The 9,735-nt window shown below is 38.0% G+C and overlaps 2 long non-coding RNA genes across 2 annotated transcripts in view; both read right to left on the reverse strand.

Annotated features, from left to right (window-relative positions):
• Window positions 1–201, reverse strand: part of LOC116793434 — a 33,308-nt gene extending 33,107 nt beyond the window's left edge. The window contains exon 1 of the long non-coding RNA XR_004359482.1: window positions 127–201. This is a non-coding gene — a long non-coding RNA (uncharacterized LOC116793434). The remainder of the gene's footprint in view (window positions 1–126) is intronic.
• Window positions 199–9,735, reverse strand: part of LOC116793435 — an 18,003-nt gene continuing 8,466 nt past the window's right edge. Inside the window, exons 2-3 of the long non-coding RNA XR_004359483.1 lie at window positions 2,371–2,606; window positions 199–254 (exon numbers count right to left, since the gene is read on the reverse strand). This is a non-coding gene — a long non-coding RNA (uncharacterized LOC116793435). The remainder of the gene's footprint in view (window positions 255–2,370; window positions 2,607–9,735) is intronic.

Here is a 9,735-nt window from a genome sequence, read left to right on the forward strand (position 1 = left end):
CGGTACACAGTAGGTGGGTACTGGATATCCTGAGTTCCTGTACTAGGACATAAGTGACAGGATTACATAAAAGTAAAAAAAAAACCTAGGAAAATTTAGGTGAATTGTGTTATAATTTTAGTGTACCTGCTCTGGATGTTTCCCCCGAATATCCAAGGTCTGTGCCCTAGATAACAGGGGTGCTGCAGGATCAGCTCTGCTACACTCCTTGTTCTCCAGACAGATATACCAGTCAGCATGGGATCATTACTCACCTGGAAAAGGATGAGTTTGTTGATTGATGTTAAAGGCTGATAGGGAAGTTGAAAGGACAACAAACAAGGAGAAATACAGAGCACACAACTGTGGTTTTAAAGTTAATGGATTTTTCCCATCAGGTAATGCTGCATATGAAATAATAATGGTGCTAACTAAAACATTAGTTACTACTTGATGATGACACTTTACATCTTTCTGTAAACCTCTTATTGACACTAGCAGAATCTCCTGTGAATAAGAGAGAATAATGTCCTACATCAATATCTGGCATATGTAATGTGTTTATATAATCCAGTCCTCTTCACAGAATTAATTTGATCTGTCTGGTTTGGATCTTGTACTGCTGGTTACCCGTGCTCCCCGTGTGCTTTTATTTCTTGAAGATGCAGCTTGTTCTGTTTTTTTGGCATCTTGGCTGCCTATTGAATGTGGGTAAAAGCACAGACTTGATGGAAGTCTACTGACAATCACTGTTGCTGAACCAGAGCTGTGTTCGTGTGGCATACAAACAACAGCCACTCATCCTTCAATTTGTGAACACCAAATTGACAGGTAGCTCTTAGAGAAGTTTCACTTCTAAATTATTAAATGAAAGAGAAAGAAAGAGGAAAAAAAAAGCTAAGAAATTAGCGACAGTTACTGAATTACTCCATTGAACAATACTGATTGACAAATTCAGTCCTAAAAATCAGAATTAAAATTAACTGCATTTACCACATCAGTCAGTCACATTGCAGAGTTTGAAAGTATGGCATGAAAGATGAACAAATGCTGTGAAAGATAAAAGCAAAATGCAATTATAATATAAAAAATATTTGCAAATTATATTTTATACAGGAGTAACACATCCTCACAAGTTGGAAAACTTTGCATTACCCAGAGGGAGTAATTGCTTATCTTAAAAATTTTTCAAAAAGTTCTAATGCAGGGGATATAGCTATCAATCAAAATCAAATTAAAAGGGTTTATGGCAAATGAATCAAAGCAGTACAATTTTATTTTTCTGAAGAGATTTATTTACATAGTGAGATTAAAAATGTCTCAGATTTATGCTCCCACTCTAGAAACATGAATTTCCTAGCTTTGAAACCTTTAATGCAATAACCTTTACCCTGGTTTGAGATAAGCCTACATCAGCACTTATAAAGTAAGGTCTTTCTAGCTGTTTGGTCCAGTATAATAAACCATCTTCCTCCTTCTGCATTAAGTGATAACATTTATTCCTTTAAAGCCCTCTTCCTTTTATCCAGAATTTTCATTCTGTTTTCCTCCTCTTCCATTGTTCTACCTCCAGATCTAAAGGAATTCCAGGAAACTTTCCTGAGAGATTCCTCTAAGAAAGACAAGAATATTTCTCTAGAAACACATTTAGGACTAAAAGGCTTGCTTGGAATAAAATCAGTTGTAGCACTGCCTGGGATTACACTGGAGACTTAAAAGATCCACAGCTTTACTTTCTCTGCTGATGCACCACAGGGTGCACCCATCCAAGGAAGATTGCTATACCAAAGGAAAAATTTGTGCTACTTATACACACGTGGAGTAACACAAGCACAGAGAAGCACATTTTCTTTGCTGGCTTCTGTCACTAAGATCGTCTTCCTGGATTTAATTATTCAACACACCAAAATATCAATCCTAAGTAGCCATCTCATCTACCACCTACCTTTAAATTAACTTCACTTTTCCAAGATTTTGACCCACAAACACTGCCAGTTTCCCCTTAGGAGTACCCATAGAAGTTTTATTTCTTACTAGCCTTCAAAGACTCATATTTGTTGTTCCTTCTTTTTTTTTTTTTTATAAAGTGCATTGCCAATAACATACAAAGAGAGCAAATACAGCTAGGTCAGAGTATTACAGAAAGGACTCGTGGAATATTGCCACACATTTTTAAAATTGTACAGCTGCCCAGGACCGGTAAGCTGCTGAGCTGTGCTCAGTGCTCTTCTACAAGTAAAATAGATGTCCAAAGCACAGAAAGAGCACCTTATTATTCATGGTGCATCTTAAGCACTGTGGCAGTTTCCCTCTGAAAAACCTGAGAGGAGGAATTATTAGCAGGGCACTGAAGGGACATGCTCAGTTAGTTAACAAACAAGGCACACTTACTTCGTTAGGCTGTGCCATACATGGATACCTGCTTCCTGCGTCTCCATAATCACAGTGACAAGGAGCAGGACTTCTTCTGCTTGCTATGAAGCTTTCTGGATCACTGGAGATGATTTTCAGAGCCTTGCTGCACAGATTCTGCCAATTTGTGTTCAGGTTCTTTTACAGGCTGGAACAAGTAGCTGAACAAGCACCTGGCACAAGAGGTGAGTCTGAGTGCCCAGGCTGGACAGCACCTATGGCAAAGTACAAGTAATCAGTAACCAAACCCCTTAGAATTTACAATTGTGCCCGACAAGCAAACCAAGTAACCAACACCACTGACACAATGGTGGTCAGGGGAGAACTGAGCTCATTCAAAACCTGTCAGAGGTTTATTCTTTGATCCTTTCTTTAATTTTCTTGCTCATCCTATTTTGTCCCCTCTCACACAAACTAAATTCTTGTGACATATCAAAAAAAAAGGTGTTGTGTAACACAGGTGCCCGACTACAGCCACAGGCACCATGCAGCTGTCCGGGTGGGATATGTGGCCCATGTCTCATTCCCATTGACCCTTTTTATCCAGGGCAAGGGAGTATCAGGGACAATCAGCAGCAGCACTCTGCTCTTAGGTGCTCTTTCCCTGTGCAGCTCACAGGTCATGAGCCCTGGGCTCGTGCAGAGCTGATGGGCTGTGAACAAATGTAATATGTGCCACATACACCCTGCAAATCTGCTGCTCTTGGGTGGGGACAGCACAGCTGTACTCCACCAGCTCAGCTTTACTTCTGAGAATGAACAACAAAGGGCTGGTGCTTCCAGTGTATACTGGATTTTGAAAGTGCTGATGAGCTGTCCTTAACATTAGCAGGTATTGCAGGAGGTGCTTTGTATGAAACAATGATCTAATGAATGTACAACAAGCTATTCTGCAACAGGTGAACAGGGTGTGGCAATACCTTGAGATCAAAAGAAGGTAAATGGCCCAGTTAGCAATAAAGATTGACCACTACAGTCCAAATAATTCAATTTAAAATACTGCAAATCTACTACTGCAGCATATAATATCATCATGACCGCATCTATTCTAACCCCCTGATGACCTCGGGGAATTTTCAAGAATATTAGTTCCATTTTCTGTCCTTTCATCCCTAATGTATACAGGCAGACTTAGCTTTGTCTACAACAAGAGAAGCCATTATGTCTTAAGAAAAAAAAAAGTCGCTCCCATTATCTGAATGCCAAATTTCATATAATCAATTCACCAATATCCCACACCAGCCTTTCAGCTGAGCTGAATGAGATGGGCTCAGATCTCTAAAATTACCAGGATAGAAGCAACATTTTTGTCAACTGCAACATGAAACCATAGCAAGAAAAACAGTCGACATGCTAAAATATGAAAAACTGCCATTATATTTAAGGTGTTTCTAAGAAAGAATACTACATTTATTATTGTGAATAAATTTACAGATTTACTATCCATCAGGCATTAAGCTTTATTTTTCTGTATAAAATAAATGTAGCTGGAGTATAAGATTATGACTTCACCATTATTTCGTAAAACCATTTAATTTAAACAGAGATACCTATTCACCTGATACCATAAAACTGAAAACAGAACCATCAAATTATTGTACAAAACAAGCACATTGTACATGAAGGCAACATAGGTAGACTTGTGAAACTGCTGGGTTTTATCACTGTTTAATGATTTGTTGCACTATTTATAGGATAAACAATAAATCTTACATGATTCATCATATTAGCCAATAAATCATGAGACAAATCATTAGGCAGAGTGATAAAATCAAGTGTTTTAGAAATAAGTTAATCTATGATGCCAATGTCTAATCTAAACAGTTGCTTAAAAACCCTATTTACTAATCATTTTTACATAAAGAAAGACTGATGATTATGTAGATTAAACGTGTACTTATTCCTATAATCACATGTTCTGTGCTGGTCTGTTTAGAAAGAAAGAAAAAGATTAAAAAAATCCACTGGAAAAAAAGTAACATGATTTTCATTGTATTTGTATATTTACTGAGGGCTGTCTGTACCACTTTTGAGTCTGCCTTTGATTCCAGGGAAGAAATGGTTAATTAAAGCATGCTGTAAGGTTGCTGGACAGATATTATCTTCAGCTATGAATCCCACAATATCTTAATTAACAATTTCATTAAGATGTGAGGGCTGGTTCTAATGCTTCTTCATTCTTCAGTCTGAATATAACCCTGTAGACTTTCTCATTTGTGACAACTGTGTTTATAGCTTCTCTACCCATAGAGCTTCATGGCACTTTGAATTATGCTCAAGAGTATATGGGCATCACGTCACATTTGTGTGCCTGATATCATACATGACTAGCTGCGCTCCAGCCAGGGTCCTTAATGTACATTCTACAGATGGACTACCCTCTGAATGCTTAGCCAGATATTAAGTTAAATCTTTTTGGAGTCAAGCTTGTTTCACATCAGTTATACAAACATATTGGTTCCTTTAAAAGGACAAATGCACTGAGAATAAGACAGGGAATCTAGGTCGGAAATCTAGGAAAATCATTTTAAATTTTAGTTTGGCCTTTAAATGTGAAAATCTCTTCCTTTGGGAATTATTGTTATCTATGGAGGGTTTGTTTTCATTTACTTAATCCAAAGAGAAGTAGGTGAGCAGTATTTATCATGAAGTAGGTAAGCAGCATAGTTGGCTTAACATGAAAGAAACATAAACAGCAAGGCAACCCCCTTCCCTCTCAGTTTCTGTTTTGTTTTAAAATGCAACAAATCTGAAAAGATAGTGACAAACCAACATGATATTTTTCCAGCACAGGATTTTTCCTCAAAAAAGAAAAAAAAAGTGAACATTTGTATGCCACTGCCTATCCCCATCTATTTATCACACTGGGACTGTGTCATACCTACTGTAACTTCTAGATATGGCTAATCTGGAGAGCAAGGTATTTTCCTCTAACTGAAGGAATATGTTTGAGTAAAAAAAAAAAAAGGCATCTGTAATTAGGGCTGTGACCAACTGTTTACCTGTCACACAGAGCTGGGTGAACAAACCCCTCCAGCTCACCAAGTACTCTGGGGAATGGAAAAGGAGGGGCAAGCCTGGCACTGGGAGGGGGGCTGTGTCAGAGAGGCTGAAGGGAGCAGAGGGATATTTTTGGGTTTGTTGTTTTCCTGCTTTTTATCTCAATCCATACAGCATGTTTTGTAAAAGATGTCAGAGAGAAGACTGGAGAAGTGATAGCAATTTTTGCAGTACAGGCAGAGGTTGTTCTTTTGCATTTTTGTTTGGTTTATAATGTGCAGGCATCCCACACAGGTAAAGTATAATAACCAGGAGCACACCAGAATCACATGCCTTGTTATTCTTTTAGAACCTGCTTATCTTTTGCTTCACTTTTTCCTGATGACACTTAAGGTCAGATTTTTAAAGGCACTTAGATGCCTCATTTTATTGAAATCAATGGGAGCTAGGTGCTTAAACATCTTTGGTGAACTAGCCCTTTAATGTTTATTAACAATGCCTCAGATGAGGGTACATCCCAGAAAACATAATAATTGCCTGCCTTTATTAACTGTGCTGTGTCAAGATAAGATAGAATCAAGTCCTCAGACTCATCTCCTCTCAATGATTTCCTAAATGAGATCAGTTCTCACTTACATCCTGAATGACCAAGGGTGACTAAATCAGAGCAATGAAGTATGTTTACATCCTTGAAACTCAAATCATCTTGCAGACACTTCTCCCAGTGTTGCTGATTCGCATATTATCAAGTTTCAAAATGTTTGGTGTTTTTCTTCAACACTCAGCTGTAATCATTTTAACTACAAGAGAATATTTCCTTTTTATCTTCAGGTAAAAATGAAGCTTTTCCCCCCCAGCCACCTTTAGGAGCTTAGATTCTCACATGTGAACTACAGAACTTCAGAGAGAATAGGATTATTTCCTTGTATTTTTGCCCTGAAACTTATAGTCTTGTGGATTCACATACACCTTGTTCAGCAATGTATCTCACAAAGCAGAGGGATCTGCAAGTCAGCCACGAAAATACATCTCACATCTTTGCAGAGAAAAATTAAAAAGTCAGGAACTACACGTTTCTAATAGAAGCTTCTGGATTACTGGTAAGGAAGAAGTAAGGAAGAGAAAGGGAGGGACTGTTTTCCTGACAGACCTTCAGTGTTAATGAAGAACCTTTTCAACCACTGGAAAGGGCTTTGGATGAAGCCCCGAGCTGAACTTCCTAAGGCTCAAACTCAGACATTCCAACATTTCCCCTGGAAAGGCAGATTTCCATCAGTACTCATTTCTACCTTCTGATTAACTAGGGCCACCCTCAGTTACTGTATTCTTGGTGTTAACCTTTCTCCATTTCTGTCTCTTACAAGAACAGCAGCTACATCTTCTCCTCTGGAAAATCTCTACTGAGTGTTATGTATCTTGTGTGCCAACCAGGAGATGTCCATGCTTTCAAGAGAAAGACATACCTATGCCTTCAAAGTCATTCAAATATATTTTTTTTGATGCTGTGATTCTCTTTTTCATTGCTGTCTCTCTATTTTCTACTCTCCTCTTTTCTCTGAATATTTTTGTCTCCAGTTTCCTTCCATTTTTTCATATCTTTCCTTCTTCTATTCATTTCTCTCCAGCTCTCCCTACATCTTTCTCTCCCCTCTGATCACTTTCAATTCTGCTTTTTATTTTCTCTGCTGAAAACTAGTTGATCAACATTAAACAAAGCAAGCACCAGTCACCACAGGTAAGACAGGTATCAAAATTTTAAGTCACTATGCCCAATCCACATTCAAAGCCATTTGAAAACATGCCCGATTAAAAACTCAGAGGGTTTCTATTCTCTCTCCTCAGGCATCTTCTCATTCTACTTTCTGCTATCCCTACACACTCTTTTCTTCTTACAGGGAAGATACCAGAGGGAAGAGATATAAGCTGACAGTAGTACCCAATACAACAAACTGACCAGATAGTTTCATTTTACAATCAGAAATGACGGCTTGACCCACAGTGTCTTTGCTCATTCCCTCCTCACCTCCCAGCTCACTTGGTGTCCTACAAAGAAACACTCAGATATGGCAACAGCTCTGTACCTTTACCTTGTTTTTCTATTTAATCCTCCCCATAGTGAGGGACCAGGAGACCACCACTCTGGGCAGTGGGCATTAGATGCTAGTGCACCATGAGATGTGTTTAAACCATTACCATTTGTCAGAACAGTGAAAGATTTCAGTTCAGGCTTAACTAACTGCAAGAGATCCTCTCAACTTCTCACACTATTTCCCTCTAACCACCATCAAAAAAATCAACCACATTTTGGAGGTGTTTTATGTTAGTTTTTAACCTAATTTTCTTTTCGCTGATCATCAGCTGATTTATTGGAAGCCTCACTCTACACCTGAGTTACACAACACACAGAGATTATTTTTTAATCTCTCCAGAACTGCTAGGGAGAAGGCTGAATTCATGTTGCATTTCTGCAGAAGCAGGCGACTCCTGGCCACGCCACCACTCCAGGGTAACTGCTTCTAAAGCCTGCTAAATCAATTTTAACACTCTGCTGTTTAATAACAGCATAAAGCACAGCCCTTGCGTGGATTTAATTAGAGCCGTGCAATCGACATAAAGCGCAAAGAATGGTGCTACATGGAGAGAAACCCACTCATTATCTCAATAAATTCCAGACTGACTGGACAGGCGCTTCTCAAAAATTAAATTTTTGAGGCATTATGATCAGCGGAACTACCCCAACAGTCACTCACAGATAAAACTGTAATATTTCAAGTACCTCCCCTACACACAATGTCTGTTGACGTCAACAGACACCCGGTGTCCATTTATATGCAGGGCCAGGGCTGTTTCATACAACAGCACTGAAATGCCTTTTTCCTATCACTATTCAACACAGATGTTTTCAAAGTGATAATCAGATCGTGTGAGAACTGCATGGCTACAAAACTGAGTAGCACTGAAACTGTATTCCTGTAAGTTTTTCGTATATCTAGATTTTAGAGTCAGGGGTTAAGAGGTTCTTATCTAAAGACATCCAAAATTATTTCTAAAGTAGTACTGCAAAAACATTTTACAGTGAATTACTTTTTAAAACATATTTTAAACAGAAACACATCACCATATTTTCTGTGGGCTTGAAAGCTTATGTTAAGTTTCCAAATAAGTCAATTTTATAAAGATAACATCTTTTCTTTAAAAAAAAGTGTTGCAAGCTAATACAGTACATAACAAATAAGCTTTAATTAAAATTTAAATTGAAATCTGTATTGGCTAATCACTCCTGAACAGGAAATATTTTAAGACAAGGTTTTCAAAAGCTCTCTGGTCAAATGTTTCAGTGCTTAGTACCTATAATTAGGGTAAAAAATGTCAAACTCTTCTGTTCATGAAAGTATAAGTAAAATTTACTAAAGTGCTTGCTGTCCATCTGTTCCTACTGTGACATTTACAACAGAATTTCTACACAAGCTTAGCACCCAAAACGCTGAAGTCCTCTGGGAATCTGGATGTGTTTTGACAAACAGTAGCTGAGCCCAGGTACAATCTCTGCAGTTTTAAAATCTAGTTCCAGTTGCAGATGATGGACTATGCTACAAATCTACCCTGTAACCATCAGCACCACAGTACCATGTTTCTTTTCTTTCACAGAGTGGTTCTGAGGGATAAGGTAGTGTACATAATACCTGCATTAGTACAAAAAAAATCATATTTTTTTTGTTTAATTCACATACAACATTTTCTGATTACCTTATTACATATCTGACAACTGTTCTGTGTAGAGCCACTCAAATCACTTAGGCCACATGTGAAAGTGAGCTCCAGATGAAGACTGAGTGAAAACCCTCCCCAGAGATCAGTGCACAGTCAGATTTGCTGACCCATTAGCCTGTTCATTACCGAGGGAGGTAAATAGCTGTAAGAATATTAACAATGAGACCTGAGGCAGCCATAAAGCCCTACCTAAGGTGATTTGAGATATTACCTATACTTTTAACCCATTATAAATATATCAATAAAAGGCAAAGTCAGCAAAGTGAATACATATCATACTTAAATCTAATTAAAGGTTAGTTTTGTACAGATCTCCAGCAGTCTTCAGTAGGGATAAGTTCATCTTCCAGTCATGATCTCCCCACACATATCAACACTACATACTCCTGAAAGCACACTGCTGGCTTCCAAAATGGTCTCTGAGAGATGACTCTTTTTATTGTGTTTTGATTCATATTTTATAATAAAGTAACTTTTAAAGTTCCCCAAACAGGCCATTATGTTTTCCTAATACCAAAAAAATCTGCATGGTCTTTAAAAAAAAAATAAAAATCTTTTCATAAGCCAACATTT

Source organism: Chiroxiphia lanceolata, chromosome 13 (assembly GCF_009829145.1).
Source record: "Chiroxiphia lanceolata isolate bChiLan1 chromosome 13, bChiLan1.pri, whole genome shotgun sequence".
Lineage (NCBI taxonomy): Eukaryota > Metazoa > Chordata > Aves > Passeriformes > Pipridae > Chiroxiphia > Chiroxiphia lanceolata.